Source organism: Rhinoderma darwinii, unplaced genomic scaffold, assembly GCF_050947455.1.
Source record: "Rhinoderma darwinii isolate aRhiDar2 unplaced genomic scaffold, aRhiDar2.hap1 Scaffold_554, whole genome shotgun sequence".
Lineage (NCBI taxonomy): Eukaryota > Metazoa > Chordata > Amphibia > Anura > Rhinodermatidae > Rhinoderma > Rhinoderma darwinii.
This window is the reverse complement of record NW_027464105.1, coordinates 102567-119010: the sequence shown is the minus strand read 5'-3', so window position 1 is coordinate 119010 and position 16444 is coordinate 102567. Positions and strand designations below refer to the sequence as shown.

At 34.3% G+C, this 16444-nt stretch overlaps 23 non-coding genes across 23 annotated transcripts; all 23 read left to right on the top strand.

Moving 5' to 3' along the window:
* The first annotated feature begins 301 nt into the window (after positions 1 to 301).
* Positions 302 to 383, top strand: TRNAS-GCU (transfer RNA serine (anticodon GCU)). Its single transcript has one exon. It is a non-coding gene; the product is annotated as a tRNA-Ser (tRNA).
* Positions 384 to 786: 403 nt separating this feature from the next.
* TRNAS-GCU (transfer RNA serine (anticodon GCU)) lies at positions 787 to 868 on the top strand. Its single transcript has one exon. It is a non-coding gene; the product is annotated as a tRNA-Ser (tRNA).
* A 387-nt stretch (positions 869 to 1255) lies between these two features.
* Positions 1256 to 1337, top strand: TRNAS-GCU (transfer RNA serine (anticodon GCU)). The gene has a single exon. It is a non-coding gene; the product is annotated as a tRNA-Ser (tRNA).
* Positions 1338 to 1740: 403 nt separating this feature from the next.
* Positions 1741 to 1822, top strand: TRNAS-GCU (transfer RNA serine (anticodon GCU)). Its single transcript has one exon. It is a non-coding gene; the product is annotated as a tRNA-Ser (tRNA).
* Positions 1823 to 2706: 884 nt separating this feature from the next.
* Positions 2707 to 2788, top strand: TRNAS-GCU (transfer RNA serine (anticodon GCU)). Its single transcript has one exon. It is a non-coding gene; the product is annotated as a tRNA-Ser (tRNA).
* A 628-nt stretch (positions 2789 to 3416) lies between these two features.
* Positions 3417 to 3498, top strand: TRNAS-GCU (transfer RNA serine (anticodon GCU)). The gene has a single exon. It is a non-coding gene; the product is annotated as a tRNA-Ser (tRNA).
* A 406-nt stretch (positions 3499 to 3904) lies between these two features.
* TRNAS-GCU (transfer RNA serine (anticodon GCU)) lies at positions 3905 to 3986 on the top strand. Its single transcript has one exon. It is a non-coding gene; the product is annotated as a tRNA-Ser (tRNA).
* Positions 3987 to 4858: 872 nt separating this feature from the next.
* Positions 4859 to 4940, top strand: TRNAS-GCU (transfer RNA serine (anticodon GCU)). Its single transcript has one exon. It is a non-coding gene; the product is annotated as a tRNA-Ser (tRNA).
* A 1304-nt stretch (positions 4941 to 6244) lies between these two features.
* Positions 6245 to 6326, top strand: TRNAS-GCU (transfer RNA serine (anticodon GCU)). Its single transcript has one exon. It is a non-coding gene; the product is annotated as a tRNA-Ser (tRNA).
* Positions 6327 to 6729: 403 nt separating this feature from the next.
* Positions 6730 to 6811, top strand: TRNAS-GCU (transfer RNA serine (anticodon GCU)). Its single transcript has one exon. It is a non-coding gene; the product is annotated as a tRNA-Ser (tRNA).
* A 404-nt stretch (positions 6812 to 7215) lies between these two features.
* TRNAS-GCU (transfer RNA serine (anticodon GCU)) lies at positions 7216 to 7297 on the top strand. The gene has a single exon. It is a non-coding gene; the product is annotated as a tRNA-Ser (tRNA).
* A 402-nt stretch (positions 7298 to 7699) lies between these two features.
* TRNAS-GCU (transfer RNA serine (anticodon GCU)) lies at positions 7700 to 7781 on the top strand. The gene has a single exon. It is a non-coding gene; the product is annotated as a tRNA-Ser (tRNA).
* A 401-nt stretch (positions 7782 to 8182) lies between these two features.
* On the top strand, positions 8183 to 8264 carry TRNAS-GCU (transfer RNA serine (anticodon GCU)). The gene has a single exon. It is a non-coding gene; the product is annotated as a tRNA-Ser (tRNA).
* A 1358-nt stretch (positions 8265 to 9622) lies between these two features.
* On the top strand, positions 9623 to 9704 carry TRNAS-GCU (transfer RNA serine (anticodon GCU)). Its single transcript has one exon. It is a non-coding gene; the product is annotated as a tRNA-Ser (tRNA).
* Positions 9705 to 10107: 403 nt separating this feature from the next.
* TRNAS-GCU (transfer RNA serine (anticodon GCU)) lies at positions 10108 to 10189 on the top strand. The gene has a single exon. It is a non-coding gene; the product is annotated as a tRNA-Ser (tRNA).
* Positions 10190 to 10591: 402 nt separating this feature from the next.
* Positions 10592 to 10673, top strand: TRNAS-GCU (transfer RNA serine (anticodon GCU)). Its single transcript has one exon. It is a non-coding gene; the product is annotated as a tRNA-Ser (tRNA).
* A 404-nt stretch (positions 10674 to 11077) lies between these two features.
* Positions 11078 to 11159, top strand: TRNAS-GCU (transfer RNA serine (anticodon GCU)). Its single transcript has one exon. It is a non-coding gene; the product is annotated as a tRNA-Ser (tRNA).
* A 403-nt stretch (positions 11160 to 11562) lies between these two features.
* Positions 11563 to 11644, top strand: TRNAS-GCU (transfer RNA serine (anticodon GCU)). The gene has a single exon. It is a non-coding gene; the product is annotated as a tRNA-Ser (tRNA).
* Positions 11645 to 12047: 403 nt separating this feature from the next.
* TRNAS-GCU (transfer RNA serine (anticodon GCU)) lies at positions 12048 to 12129 on the top strand. Its single transcript has one exon. It is a non-coding gene; the product is annotated as a tRNA-Ser (tRNA).
* Positions 12130 to 12538: 409 nt separating this feature from the next.
* TRNAR-GCG (transfer RNA arginine (anticodon GCG)) lies at positions 12539 to 12620 on the top strand. Its single transcript has one exon. It is a non-coding gene; the product is annotated as a tRNA-Arg (tRNA).
* Positions 12621 to 13721: 1101 nt separating this feature from the next.
* On the top strand, positions 13722 to 13803 carry TRNAS-GCU (transfer RNA serine (anticodon GCU)). The gene has a single exon. It is a non-coding gene; the product is annotated as a tRNA-Ser (tRNA).
* A 403-nt stretch (positions 13804 to 14206) lies between these two features.
* Positions 14207 to 14288, top strand: TRNAS-GCU (transfer RNA serine (anticodon GCU)). Its single transcript has one exon. It is a non-coding gene; the product is annotated as a tRNA-Ser (tRNA).
* A 2072-nt stretch (positions 14289 to 16360) lies between these two features.
* Positions 16361 to 16442, top strand: TRNAS-GCU (transfer RNA serine (anticodon GCU)). The gene has a single exon. It is a non-coding gene; the product is annotated as a tRNA-Ser (tRNA).
* Positions 16443 to 16444: the final 2 nt, after the last annotated feature.

Sequence of the window (16444 nt, the reverse complement as noted above, 5' to 3'; positions counted from 1 at the left end):
CAGAACTCTAAAAACTTGTGTAAATGATAAACCTTCTAGAAAATGTTTGCATGGAACTATTACTACAAATGTTTTTTTTTGTAGATGTGTTCTAGTAGACCTATATATACACTCATCTAGTTTTTGCATGCCATTTAATGACATTTTTATAAACAAGAAAAGATTTGATTTTAAATAAGGGAAAATAAATTTTGAATACATATTACTGACACTTCTCAAAATTTGTAAAACACTTTTTAGGGATCAGGTTTGGTTATAAAACAGCTGGAAACTAACCAAAGAAAAAAAATGAAAATAAGTTGACGAGGTGGCCGAGTGGTTAAGGCGATGGACTGCTAATCCATTGTGCTCTGCATGCATGGGTTCAAATCCCATCCTCGTCGGGTGTTTTTGTAAATGACCCTTATTGTCTTCCAAAGCCCAAGATTGCAGGCAGGGCTAATACTGCCAAAACAGGTTGAAATTTGTTAAGCCGATTAGAGGAGCAGAACTCTAAAAACTTGTGTAAATGATAAACCTTCTAGAAAATGTTTGCATGGAACTATTACTACAAATGTTTTTTTTTGTAGATGTGTTCTAGTAGACCTATATATACACTCATCTAGTTTTTGCATGCCATTTAATGACATTTTTATAAACAAGAAAAGATTTGATTTTAAATAAGGGAAAAAAAATTTAGAATACATATTACTGACACTTCTCAAAATTTGTAAAACACTTTTTAGGGATCAGGTTTGGTTATGAAACAGCTGGAAACTAACCAAAGAAAAAAAATGAAAATAAGTTGACGAGGTGGCCGAGTGGTTAAGGCGATGGACTGCTAATCCATTGTGCTCTGCATGCATGGGTTCAAATCCCATCCTCGTCGGTTGTTTTTGTAAATGACCCTTATTGTCTTCCAAAGCCCAAGATTGCAGGCAGGGCTAATACTGCCAAAACAGGTTGAAATTTGTTAAGCCGATTAGAGGAGCAGAACTCTAAAAACTTGTGTAAATGATAAACCTTCTAGAAAATTTTTGCATGGAACTATTACTACAAATGTTTTTTTTTGTAGATGTGTTCTAGTAGACCTAGTTTTTGCATGCCATTTAATGACATTTTTATAAACAAGAAAAGATTTGATTTTAAATAAGGGAAAATAAATTTAGAATACATATTACTGACACTTCTCAAAATTTGTAAAACACTTTTTAGGGATCAGGTTTGGTTATAAAACAGCTGGAAACTAACCAAAGAAAAAAAATGAAAATAAGTTGACGAGGTGGCCGAGTGGTTAAGGCGATGGACTGCTAATCCATTGTGCTCTGCATGCATGGGTTCAAATCCCATCCTCGTCGGGTGTTTTTGTAAATGACCCTTATTGTCTTCCAAAGCCCAAGATTGCAGGCAGGGCTAATACTGCCAAAACAGGTTGAAATTTGTTAAGCCGATTAGAGGAGCAGAACTCTAAAAACTTGTGTAAATGATAAACCTTCTAGAAAATGTTTGCATGGAACTATTACTACAAATGTTTTTTTTTGTAGATGTGTTCTAGTAGACCTATATATACACTCATCTAGTTTTTGCATGCCATTTAATGACATTTTTATAAACAAGAAAAGATTTGATTTTAAATAAGGGAAAAAAAATTTAGAATACATATTACTGACACTTCTCAAAATTTGTAAAACACTTTTTAGGGATCAGGTTTGGTTATAAAACAGCTGGAAACTAACCAAAGAAAAAAAATGAAAATAAGTTGACGAGGTGGCCGAGTGGTTAAGGCGATGGACTGCTAATCCATTGTGCTCTGCATGCATGGGTTCAAATCCCATCCTCGTCGGTTGTTTTTGTAAATGACCCTTATTGTCTTCCAAAGCCCAAGATTGCAGGCAGGGCTAATACTGCCAAAACAGGTTGAAATTTGTTAAGCCGATTAGAGGAGCAGAACTCTAAAAACTTGTGTAAATGATAAACCTTCTAGAAAATGTTTGCATGGAACTATTACTACAAATGTTTTTTTTTGTAGATGTGTTCTAGTAGACCTATATATACACTCATCTAGTTTTTGCATGCCATTTAATGACATTTTTATAAACAAGAAAAGATTTGATTTTAAATAAGGGAAAAAAAATTTAGAATACATATTACTGACACTTCTCAAAATTTGTAAAACACTTTTTAGGGATCAGGTTTGGTTATAAAACAGCTGGAAACTAACCAAAGAAAAAAAATGAAAATAAGTTGACGAGGTGGCCGAGTGGTTAAGGCAATGGACTGCTAATCCATTGTGCTCTGCATGCATGGGTTCAAATCCTCGTCGGGTGTTTTTGTAAATGACCCTTATTGTCTTCCAAAGCATAAGATTGCAGGCAGGGCTAATACTGCCAAAACAGGTTGAAATTTGTTAAGCCGATTAGAGGAGCAGAACTCTAAAAACTTGTGTAAATGATAAACCTTCTAGAAAATGTTTGCATGGAACTATTACTACAAATGTTTTTTTTTGTAGATGTGTTCTAGTAGACCTATATATACACTCATCTAGTTTTTGCATGCCATTTAATGACATTTTTATAAACAAGAAAAGATTTGATTTTAAATAAGGGAAAAAAAATTTAGAATACATATTACTGACACTTCTCAAAATTTGTAAAACACTTTTTAGGGATCAGGTTTGGTTATAAAACAGCTGGAAACTAACCAAAGAAAAAAAAATGAAAATAAGTTGACGAGGTGGCCGAGTGGTTAAGGCGATGGACTGCTAATCCATTGTGCTCTGCATGCATGGGTTCAAATCCCATCCTCGTCGGGTGTTTTTGTAAATGAACCTTATTGTCTTCCAAAGCCCAAGATTGCAGGCAGGGCTAATACTGCCAAAACAGGTTGAAATTTGTTAAGCCGATTAGAGGAGCAGAACTCTAAAAACTTGTGTAAATGATAAACCTTCTAGAAAATGTTTGCATGGAACTATTACTACAAATGTTTTTTTTGTAGATGTGTTCTAGTAGACCTATATATACACTCATCTAGTTTTTGCATGCCATTTAATGACATTTTTATAAACAAGAAAATATTTGATTTTAAATAAGGGAAAATAAATTTAGAATACATATTACTGACACTTCTCAAAATTTGTAAAACACTCTAAAAACTTGTGTAAATGATAAACCTTCTAGAAAATGTTTGCATGGAACTATTACTACAAATGGTTTTTTTTGTAGATGTGTTCTAGTAGACCTATATATACACTCATCTAGTTCTTGCATGCCATTTAATGACATTTTTATAAACAAGAAAAGATTTGATTTTAAATAAGGGAAAATAAATTTAGAATACATATTACTGACACTTCTCAAAATTTGTAAAACACTTTTTAGGGATCAGGTTTGGTTATAAAACAGCTGGAAACTAACCAAAGAAAAAAATGAAAATAAGTTGACGAGGTGGCCGAGTGGTTAAGGCGATGGACTGCTAATCCATTGTGCTCTGCATGCATGGGTTCAAATCCCATCCTTGTCGGGTGTTTTTGAAAATGACCCTTATTGTCTTCCAAAGCCCAAGATTGCAGGCAGGGCTAATACTGCCAAAACAGGTTGAAATTTGTTAAGCCGATTAGAGGAGCAGAACTCTAAAAACTTGTGTAAATTATAAACCTTCTAGAAAATGTTTGCATGGAACTATTACTAGAAATGTTTTTTTTTGTAGATGTGTTCTTGTAGACCTATTTATACACTCATCTAGTACTTGCATGCCATTTGATGACATTTTTATAAACAAGGAAATATTTGATTTTAAATAAGGGAAAATAAATTTAGAATACATATTACTGACACTTCTCAAAATTTTTAAAACACTTTTTAGGGATCAGGTTTGGTTATAAAACAGCTGCAAACTAACCAAAGAAAAAAAAAAATGAAAATAAGTTGACGAGGTGGCCGAGTGGTTAAGGCGATGGACTGCTAATCCATTGTGCTCTGCATGCATGGGTTCAAATCCCATCCTCGTCGGGTGTTTTTGTAAATGACCCTTATTGTCTTCCAAAGCCCAAAATTGCAGGCAGGGCTAATACTGCCAAAACAGGTTGAAATTTGTTAAGCCGATTAGAGGAGCAGAACTCTAAAAACTTGTGTAAATGATAAACCTTCTAGAAAATGTTTGCATGGAACTATTACTACAAATGGTTTTTTTTGTAGATGTGTTCTAGTAGACCTATATATACACTCATCTAGTTCTTGCATGCCATTTAATGACATTTTTATAAACAAGAAAAGATTTGATTTTAAATAAGGGAAAATAAATTTAGAATACATATTACTGACACTTCTCAAAATTTGTAAAACACTTTTTAGGGATCAGGTTTGGTTATAAAACAGCTGGAAACTAACCAAAGAAAAAAATGAAAATAAGTTGACGAGGTGGCCGAGTGGTTAAGGCGATGGACTGCTAATCCATTGTGCTCTGCATCCCATCCTCGTTGGGTGTTTTTGTAATTGACCCTTATTGTCTTCCAAAGCCCAAGATTGCAGGCAGGGCTAATACTGCCAAAACAGGTTGAAATTTGTTAAGCCGATTAGAGGAGCAGAACTCTAAAAACTTGTGTAAATGATAAACCTTCTAGAAAATGTTTGCATGGAACTATTACTACAAATGTTTTTTTTTGTAGATGTGTTCTAGTAGACCTATATATACACTCATCTAGTTCTTGCATGCCATTTAATGACATTTTTATAAACAAGAAAAGATTTGATTTTAAATAAGGGAAAATAAATTTAGAATACATATTACTGACACTTCTCAAAATTTGTAAAACACTTTTTAGGGATCAGGTTTGGTTATAAAACAGCTGGAAACTAACCAAAGAAAAAAAAGAAAATAAGTTGAAGAGGTGGCCGAGTGGTTAAGGCGATGGACTGCTAATCCATTGTGCTCTGCATGCATGGGTTCAAATCCCATCCTCGTCGGGTGTTTTTGTAAATGACCCTTATTGTCTTCCAAAGCCCAAGATTGCAGGCAGGGCTAATACTGCCAAAACAGGTTGAAATTTGTAAAGCCGATTAGAGGAGCAGAACTCTAAAAACTTGTTTTTTTTGTAGATGTGTTCTAGTAGACCTATATATACACTCATCTAGTTCTTGCATGCCATTTAATGACATTTTTATAAACAAGAAAAGATTTGATTTTAAATAAGGGAAAATAAATTTAGAATACATATTACTGACACTTCTCAAAATTTGTAAAACACTTTTTAGGGATCAGGTTTGGTTATAAAACAGCTGGAAACTAACCAAAGAAAAAAATTAAAAAATAAGTTGACGAGGTGGCCGAGTGGTTAAGGTGATGGACTGCTAAACCATTGTGCTCTGCATGCATGGGTTCAAATCCCATCCTCGTCGGGTGTTTTTGTAAATGACCCTTATTGTCTTCCAAAGCCCAAGATTGCAGGCAGGGCTAATACTGCCAAAACAGGTTGAAATTTGTTAAGCCGATTAGAGGAGCAGAACTCTAAAAACTTGTGTAAATGATAAACCTTCTAGAAAATGTTTGCATGGAACTATTACTACAAATGTTTTTTTTTGTAGATGTGTTCTAGTAGACCTATATATACCCTCATCTAGTTCTTGCATGCCATTTAATGACATTTTTATAAACAAGAAAAGATTTGATTTTAAATAAGGGAAAATAAATTTAGAATACATATTACTGACACTTCTCAAAATTTGTAAAACACTTTTTAGGGATCAGGTTTGGTTATAAAACAGCTGGAAACTAACCAAAGAAAAAAATGAAAATAAGTTGACGAGGTGGCCGAGTGGTTAAGGCGATGGACTGCTAATCCATTGTGCTCTGCATCCCATCCTCGTCGGGTGTTTTTGTAAATGACCCTTATTGTCTTCCAAAGCCCAAGATTGCAGGCAGGGCTAATACTGCCAAAACAGGTTGAAATTTGTTAAGCCGATTAGAGGAGCAGAACTCTAAAAACTTGTGTAAATGATAAACCTTCTAGAAAATGTTTGCATGGAACTATTACTACAAATGTTTTTTTTGTAGATGTGTTCTAGTAGACCTATATATACACTCATCTAGTTCTTGCATGCCATTTAATGACATTTTTTATAAACAAGAAAAGATTTGATTTTAAATAAGGGAAAATAAATTTAGAATACATATTACTGACACTTCTCAAAATTTGTAAAACACTTTTTAGGGATCAGGTTTGGTTATAAAACAGCTGGAAACTAACCAAAGAAAAAAATGAAAATAAGTTGACGAGGTGGCCGAGTGGTTAAGGCGATGGACTGCTAATCCATTGTGCACTGCATGCATGGGTTCAAATCCCATCCTCGTCGGGTGTTTTTGTAAATGACCCTTATTGTCTTCCAAAGCCCAAGATTGCAGGCAGGGCTAATACTGCCAAAACAGGTTGAAATTTGTTAAGCCGATTAGAGGAGCAGAACTCTAAAAACTTGTGTAAATGATAAACCTTCTAGAAAATGTTTGCATGGAACTATTACTACAAATGTTTTTTTTTGTAGATGTGTTCTAGTAGACCTATATATACACTCATCTAGTTCTTGCATGCCATTTAATGACATTTTTATAAACAAGAAAATATTTGATTTTAAATAAGGGAAAATAAATTTAGAATACATATTACTGACACTTCTCAAAATTTGTAAAACACTTTTTAGGGATCAGGTTTGGTTATAAAACAGCTGGAAACTAACCAAAGAAAAAAAATGAAAATAAGTTGACGAGGTGGCCGAGTGGTTAAGGCGATAGACTGCTAATCCATTGTGCTCTGCATGCATGGGTTCAAATCCCATCCTCGTTGGGTGTTTTTGTAAATGACCCTTATTGTCTTCCAAAGCCCAAGATTGCAGGCAGGGCTAATACTGCCAAAACAGGTTGAAATTTGTTAAGCCGATTAGAGGAGCAGAACTCTAAAAACTTGTGTAAATGATAAACCTTCTAGAAAATGTTTGCATGGAACTATTACTACAAATATTTTTTTTTTGTAGATGTGTTCTAGTAGACCTATGTATACACTCATCTAGTTCTTGCATGCCATTTAATGACATTTTTATAAACAAGAAAAGATTTGATTTTAAATAAGGGAAAATAAATTTAGAATACATATTACTGACACTTCTCAAAATTTGTAAAACACTTTTTAGGGATCAGGTTTGGTTATAAAACAGCTGGAAACTAACCAAAGAAAAAAAATGAAAATAAGTTGACGAGGTGGCCGAGTGGTTAAGGCGATGGACTGCTAATCCATTGTGCTCTGCATGCATGGGTTCAAATCCCATCCTCGTCGGGTGTTTTTGGAAATGACCCTTATTGTCTTCCAAAGCCCAAGATTGCAGGCAGGGCTAATACTGCCAAAACAGGTTGAAATTTGTTAAGCCGATTAGAGGAGCAGAACTCTAAAAACTTGTGTAAATGATAAACCTTCTAGAAAATGTTTGCATGGAACTATTACTACAAATGTTTTTTTTGTAGATGTGTTCTAGTAGACCTATATATACACTCATCTAGTTCTTGCATGCCATTTAATGACATTTTTATAAACAAGAAAAGATTTGATTTTAAATAAGGGAAAATAAATTTAGAATACATATTACTGACACTTCTCAAAATTTGTAAAACACTTTTTAGGGATCAGGTTTGGTTATAAAACAGCTGGAAACTAACCAAAGAAAAAAAATGAAAATAAGTTGACGAGGTGGCCGAGTGGTTAAGGCGATGGACTGCTAATCCATTGTGCTCTGCATGCATGGGTTCAAATCCCATCCTCGTTGGGTGTTTTTGTAAATGACCCTTATTGTCTTCCAAAGCCCAAGATTGCAGGCAGGGCTAATACTGCCAAAACAGGTTGAAATTTGTTAAGCCGATTAGAGGAGCAGAACTCTAAAAACTTGTGTAAATGATAAACCTTCTAGAAAATGTTTGCATGGAACGATTACTACAAATGTTTTTTTTTGTAGATGTGTTCTAGTAGACGTATATATACACTCATCTAGTTCTTGCATGCCATTTAATGACATTTTTATAAACAAGAAAATATTTGATTTTAAATAAGGGAAAATAAATTTAGAATACATATTACTGACACTTCTCAAAATTTGTAAAACACTTTTTAGGGATCAGGTTTGGTTATAAAACAGCTGGAAACTAACCAAAGAAAAAATGAAAATAAGTTGACGAGGTGGCCGAGTGGTTAAGGCGATGGACTGCTAATCCATTGTGCTCTGCATGCATGGGTTCAAATCCCATCCTCGTCGGGTGTTTTTGGAAATGACCCTTATTGTCTTCCAAAGCCCAAGATTGCAGGCAGGGCTAATACTGCCAAAACAGGTTGAAATTTGTTAAGCCGATTAGAGGAGCAGAACTCTAAAAACTTGTGTAAATGATAAACCTTCTAGAAAATGTTTGCATGGAACTATTACTACAAATGTTTTTTTTGTAGATGTGTTCTAGTAGACCTATATATACACTCATCTAGTTCTTGCATGCCATTTAATGACATTTTTATAAACAAGAAAAGATTTGATTTTAAATAAGGGAAAATAAATTTAGAATACATATTACTGACACTTCTCAAAATTTGTAAAACACTTTTTAGGGATCAGGTTTGGTTATAAAACAGCTGGAAACTAACCAAAGAAAAAAAAAATGAAAATAAGTTGACGAGGTGGCCAAGTGGTTAAGGCGATGGACAGCTAATCCATTGTGCTCTGCATGCATGGGTTCAAATCCCATCCTCGTCGGGTGTTTTTGTAAATGACCCTTATTGTCTTCCAAAGCCCAAGATTGCAGGCAGGGCTAATACTGCCAAAACAGGTTGAAATTTGTTAAGCCGATTAGAGGAGCAGAACTCTAAAAACTTGTGTAAATGATAAACCTTCTAGAAAATGTTTGCATGGAACTATTACTACAAATGTTTTTTTTGTAGATGTGTTCTAGTAGACCTATATATACACTCATCTAGTTCTTGCATGCCATTTAATGACATTTTTATAAACAAGAAAAGATTTGATTTTAAATAAGGGAAAATAAATTTAGAATACATATTACTGACACTTCTCAAAATTTGTAAAACACTTTTTAGGGATCAGGTTTGGTTATAAAATAGCTGGAAACTAACCAAAGAAAAAAATGAAAATAAGTTGACGAGGTGGCCGAGTGGTTAAGGCGATGGACTGCTAATCCATTGTGCTCTGCATCCCATCCTCGTCGGGTGTTTTTGTAAATGACCCTTATTGTCTTCCAAAGCCCAAGATTGCAGGCAGGGCTAATACTGCCAAAACAGGTTGAAATTTGTTAAGCCGATTAGAGGAGCAGAACTCTAAAAACTTGTGTAAATGATAAACCTTCTAGAAAATGTTTGCATGGAACTATTACTACAAATGTTTTTTTTGTAGATGTGTTCTAGTAGACCTATATATACACTCATCTAGTTCTTGCATGCCATTTAATGACATTTTTATAAACAAGAAAAGATTTGATTTTAAATAAGGGAAAATAAATTTAGAATACATATTACTGACACTTCTCAAAATTTGTAAAACACTTTTTAGGGATCAGGTTTGGTTATAAAACAGCTGGAAACTAACCAAAGAAAAAAAAATGAAAATAAGTTGACGAGGTGGCCGAGTGGTTAAGGCGATGGACCGCTAATCCATTGTGCTCTGCATGCATGGGTTCAAATCCCATCCTCGTCGGGTGTTTTTGGAAATGACCCTTATTGTCTTCCAAAGCCCAAGATTGCAGGCAGGGCTAATACTGCCAAAACAGGTAGAAATTTGTTAAGCCGATTAGAGGAGCAGAACTCTAAAAACTTGTGTAAATGATAAACCTTCTAGAAAATGTTTGCATGGAACTATTACTACAAATGTTTTTTTTTGTAGATGTGTTCTAGTAGACCTATATATACACTCATCTAGTTTTTGCATGCCATTTAATGACATTTTTATAAACAAGAAAAGATTTGATTTTAAATAAGGGAAAATAAATTTTGAATACATATTACTGACACTTCTCAAAATTTGTAAAACACTTTTTAGGGATCAGGTTTGGTTATAAAACAGCTGGAAACTAACCAAAGAAAAAAAATGAAAATAAGTTGACGAGGTGGCCGAGTGGTTAAGGCGATAGACTGCTAATCCATTGTGCTCTGCATGCATGGGTTCAAATCCCATCCTCGTCGGGTGTTTTTGTAAATGACCATTATTGTCTTCCAAAGCCCAAGATTGCAGGCAGGGCTAATACTGCCAAAACAGGTTGAAATTTGTTAAGCCGATTAGAGGAGCAGAACTCTAAAAACTTGTGTAAATGATAAACCTTCTAGAAAATGTTTGCATGGAACTATTACTACAAATGTTTTTTTTTGTAGATGTGTTCTAGTAGACCTATATATACACTCATCTAGTTCTTGCATGCCATTTAATGACATTTTTATAAACAAGAAAAGATTTGATTTTAAATAAGGGAAAATAAATTTAGAATACATATTACTGACACTTCTCAAAATTTGTAAAACACTTTTTAGGGATCAGGTTTGGTTATAAAACAGCTGGAAACTAACCAAAGAAAAAAAAGAAAATAAGTTGACGAGGTGGCCGAGTGGTTAAGGCGATAGACTGCTAATCCATTGTGCTCTGCATGCATGGGTTCAAATCCCATCCTCGTTGGGTGTTTTTGTAAATGACCCTTATTGTCTTCCAAAGCCCAAGATTGCAGGCAGGGCTAATACTGCCAAAACAGGTTGAAATTTGTTAAGCCGATTAGAGGAGCAGAACTCTAAAAACTTGTGTAAATGATAAACCTTCTAGAAAATGTTTGCATGGAACTATTACTACAAATGTTTGTTTTTTGTAGATGTGTTCTAGTAGACCTATATATACAATCATCTAGTTCTTGCATGCCATTTAATGACATTTTTATAAACAAGAAAAGATTTGATTTTAAATAAGGGAAAAAAAATTTTGAATACATATTACTGACACTTCTCAAAATTTGTAAAACACTTTTTAGGGATCAGGTTTGGTTATAAAACAGCTGGAAACTAACCAAATAAAAAAAATGAAAATAAGTTGACGAGGTGGCCGAGTGGTTAAGGCGATGGACTGCTAATCCATTGTGCTCTGCATGCATGGGTTCAAATCCCATCCTTGACGGGTGTTTTTGTAAATGACCCTTATTGTCTTCCAAAGCCCAAGATTGCAGGCAGGGCTAATACTGCCAAAACAGGTAGAAATTTGTTAAGCCGATTAGAGGAGCAGAACTCTAAAAACTTGTGTAAATGATAAACCTTCTAGAAAATGTTTGCATGGAACTATTACTACAAATGTTTTTTTTTGTAGATGTGTTCTAGTAGACCTATATATACACTCATCTAGTTTTTGCATGCCATTTAATGACATTTTTATAAACAAGAAAAGATTTGATTTTAAATAAGGGAAAATAAATTTTGAATACATATTACTGACACTTCTCAAAATTTGTAAAACACTTTTTAGGGATCAGGTTTGGTTATAAAACAGCTGGAAACTAACCAAAGAAAAAAAATGAAAATAAGTTGACGAGGTGGCCGAGTGGTTAAGGCGATAGACTGCTAATCCATTGTGCTCTGCATGCATGGGTTCAAATCCCATCCTCGTTGGGTGTTTTTGTAAATGACCCTTATTGTCTTCCAAAGCTTAAGATTGCAGGCAGGGCTAATACTGCCAAAACAAGTTGAAATTTGTTAAGCCGATTAGAGGAGCAGAACTCTAAAAACTTGTGTAAATGATAAACCTTCTAGAAAATGTTTGCATGGAACTATTACTACAAATGTTTTTTTTTGTAGATGTGTTCTAGTAGACCTATATATACAATCATCTAGTTCTTGCATGCCATTTAATGACATTTTTATAAACAAGAAAAGATTTGATTTTAAATAAGGGAAAAAAAATTTAGAATACATATTACTGACACTTCTCAAAATTTGTAAAACACTTTTTAGGGATCATGTTTGGTTATAAAACAGCTGGAAACTAACTAAAGAAAAAAAATGAAAATAAGTTGACGAGGTGGCCGAGTGGTTAAGGCGATGGACTGCTAATCCATTGTGCTCTGCATGCATGGGTTCAAATCCCATCCTTGACGGGTGTTTTTGTAAATGACCCTTATTGTCTTCGTCTTCCAAAGCCCAAGATTGCAGGCAGGGCTAATACTGCCAAAACAGGTAGAAATTTGTTAAGCCGATTAGAGGAGCAGAACTCTAAAAACTTGTGTAAATGATAAACCTTCTAGAAAATGTTTGCATGGAACTATTACTACAAATGTTTTTTTTTGTAGATGTGTTCTAGTAGACCTATATATACACTCATCTAGTTTTTGCATGCCATTTAATGACATTTTTATAAACAAGAAAAGATTTGATTTTAAATAAGGGAAAATAAATTTTGAATACATATTACTGACACTTCTCAAAATTTGTAAAACACTTTTTAGGGATCAGGTTTGGTTATAAAACAGCTGGAAACTAACCAAAGAAAAAAAATGAAAATAAGTTGACGAGGTGGCCGAGTGGGTAAGGCGATGGACTGCGAATCCATTGTGCTCTGCATGCATGGGTTCAAATCCCATCCTCGTTGGGTGTTTTTGTAAATGACCCTTATTGTCTTCCGAAGCCCAAGATTGCAGGCAGGGCTAATACTGCCAAAACAGGTTGAAATTTGTTAAGCCGATTAGAGGAGCAGAACTCTAAAAACTTGTGTAAATGATAAACCTTCTAGAAAATGTTTGCATGGAACTATTACTACAAATATTTTTTTTGTAGATGTGTTCTAGTAGACCTATATATACACTCATCTAGTTTTTGCATGCCATTTAATGACATTTTTATAAACAAGAAAAGATTTGATTTTAAATAAGGGAAAATAAATTTAGAATACATATTACTGACACTTCTCAAAATTTGTACAACACTTTTTAGGGATCAGGTTTGGTTATAAAACAGCTGGAAACTAACCAAAGAAAAAAAATGAAAATAAGTTGACGAGGTGGCCGAGTGGTTAAGGCGATAGATTGCTAATCCATTGTGCTCTGCATGCGTGGGTTCAAATCCCATCCTCGTTGGGTGTTTTTGTAAATGACCCTTATTGTCTTCCGAAGCCCAAGATTGCAGGCAGGGCTAATACTGCCAAAACAGGTTGAAATTTGTTAAGCCGATTAGAGGAGCAGAACTCTAAAAACTTGTGTAAATGATAAACCTTCTAGAAAATGTTTGCATGGAACTATTCTAATCCATTGTGCTCTGCATGCATGGGTTCAAATCCCATCCTCGTCGGGTGTTTTTGTAAATGACCCTTATTGTCTTCCAAAGCCCAAGAACTTATTTATTTGGCTAATACTGCCAAAACAGGTTGAAATTTGTTAAGCCGATTAGAGGAGCAGAACTCTAAAAACTTGTGTAAATGATAAACCTTCTAGAAAATGTTTGCATGGAACTATTACTACAAATGTTTTTTTTTTGTAGATGTGTTCTAGTAGACCTATATATACACTCATCTAGTTTTTGCATGCCATTTAATGACATTTTTATAAACAAGAAAAGATTTGATTTTAAATAAGGGAAAAAAAATTTAGAATACATATTACTGACACTTCTCAAAATTTGTAAAACACTTTTTAGGGATCAGGTTTGGTTATAAAACAGCTGGAAACTAACCAAAGAAAAAAAATGAAAATAAGTTGACGAGGTGGCCGAGTGGTTAAGGCGATGGACTGCTAATCCATTGTGCTCTGCATGCATGGGTTCAAATCCCATCCTCGTCGGGTGTTTTTGTAAATGACCCTTATTGTCTTCCAAAGCCCAAGATTGCAGGCAGGGCTAATACTGCCAAAACAGGTTGAAATTTGTTAAGCCGATTAGAGGAGCAGAACTCTAAAAACTTGTGTAAATGATAAACCTTCTAGAAAATGTTTGCATGGAACTATTACTACAAATGTTTTTTTTTGTAGATGTGTTCTAGTAGACCTATATATACACTCATCTAGTTTTTGCATGCCATTTAATGACATTTTTATAAACAAGAAAAGATTTGATTTTAAATAAGGGAAAATAAATTTAGAATACATATTACTGACACTTCTCAAAATTTGTAAAACACTTTTTAGGGATCAGGTTTGGTTATAAAACAGCTGGAAACTAACCAAAGAAAAAAAATGAAAATAAGTTGACGAGGTGGCCGAGTGGTTAAGGCGATGGACTGCTAATCCATTGTGCTCTGCATGCATGGGTTCAAATCCCATCCTCGTCGGGTGTTTTTGTAAATGACCCTTATTGTCTTCCAAAGCCCAAGATTGCAGGCAGGGCTAATACTGCCAAAACAGGTTGAAATTTGTTAAGCCGATTAGAGGAGCAGAACTCTAAAAACTTGTGTAAATGATAAACCTTCTAGAAAATGTTTGCATGGAACTATTACTACAAATGTTTTTTTTTTGTAGATGTGTTCTAGTAGACCTATATATACACTCATCTAGTTTTTGCATGCCATTTAATGAAATTTTTATAAACAAGAAAAGATTTGATTTTAAATAAGGGAAAATAAATTTAGAATACATATTACTGACACTTCTCAAAATTTGTAAAACACTTTTTAGGGATCAGGTTTGGTTATAAAACAGCTGGAAACTAACCAAAGAAAAAAAATGAAAATAAGTTGACGAGGTGGCCGAGTGGTTAAGGCGATAGATTGCTAATCCATTGTGCTCTGCATGCGTGGGTTCAAATCCCATCCTCGTTGGGTGTTTTTGTAAATGACCCTTATTGTCTTCCGAAGCCCAAGATTGCAGGCAGGGCTAATACTGCCAAAACAGGTTGAAATTTGTTAAGCCGATTAGAGGAGCAGAACTCTAAAAACTTGTGTAAATGATAAACCTTCTAGAAAATGTTTGCATGGAACTATTACTACAAATATTTTTTTTGTAGATGTGTTCTAGTAGACCTATATATACACTCATCTAGTTTTTGCATGCCATTTAATGACATTTTTATAAACAAGAAAAGATTTGATTTTAAATAAGGGAAAATAAATTTAGAATACATATTACTGACACTTCTCAAAATTTGTACAACACTTTTTAGGGATCAGGTTTGGTTATAAAACAGCTGGAAACTAACCAAAGAAAAAAAATGAAAATAAGTTGACGAGGTGGCCGAGTGGTTAAGGCGATAGATTGCTAATCCATTGTGCTCTGCATGCGTGGGTTCAAATCCCATCCTCGTTGGGTGTTTTTGTAAATGACCCTTATTGTCTTCCGAAGCCCAAGATTGCAGGCAGGGCTAATACTGCCAAAACAGGTTGAAATATGTTAAGCCGATTAGAGGAGCAGAACTCTAAAAACTTGTGTAAATGATAAACCTTCTAGAAAATGTTTGCATGGAACTATTCTAATCCATTGTGCTCTGCATGCATGGGTTCAAATCCCATCCTCGTCGGGTGTTTTTGTAAATGACCCTTATTGTCTTCCAAAGCCCAAGAACTTATTTATTTGGCTAATACTGCCAAAACAGGTTGAAATTTGTTAAGCCGATTAGAGGAGCAGAACTCTAAAAACTTGTGTAAATGATAAACCTTCTAGAAAATGTTTGCATGGAACTATTACTACAAATGTTTTTTTTTTGTAGATGTGTTCTAGTAGACCTATATATACACTCATCTAGTTTTTGCATGCCATTTAATGACATTTTTATAAACAAGAAAAGATTTGATTTTAAATAAGGGAAAATAAATTTAGAATACATATTACTGACACTTCTCAAAATTTGTAAAACACTTTTTAGGGATCAGGTTTGGTTATAAAACAGCTGGAAACTAACCAAAGAAAAAAAATGAAAATAAGTTGACGAGGTGGCCGAGTGGTTAAGGCGATAGATTGCTAATCCATTGTGCTCTGCATGCGTGGGTTCAAATCCCATCCTCGTTGGGTGTTTTTGTAAATGACCCTTATTGTCTTCCAAAGCCCAAGATTGCAGGCAGGGCTAATACTGCCAAAACAGGTTGAAATTTGTTAAGCCGATTAGAGGAGCAGAACTCTAAAAACTTGTGTAAATGATAAACCTTCTAGAAAATGTTTGCATGGAACTATTACTACAAATGTTTTTTTTTGTAGATGTGTTCTAGTAGACCTATATATACACTCATCTAGTTTTTGCATGCCATTTAATGACATTTTTATAAACAAGAAAAGATTTGATTTTAAATAAGGGAAAATAAATTTAGAATACATATTACTGACACTTCTCAAAATTTGTAAAACACTTTTTAGGGATCAGGTTTGGTTATAAAACAGCTGGAAACTAACCAAAGAAAAAAAATGAAAATAAGTTGACGAGGTGGCCGAGTGGTTAAGGCGATGGACTGCTAATCCATTGTGCTCTGCATGCATGGGTTCAAATCCCATCCTCGTCGGG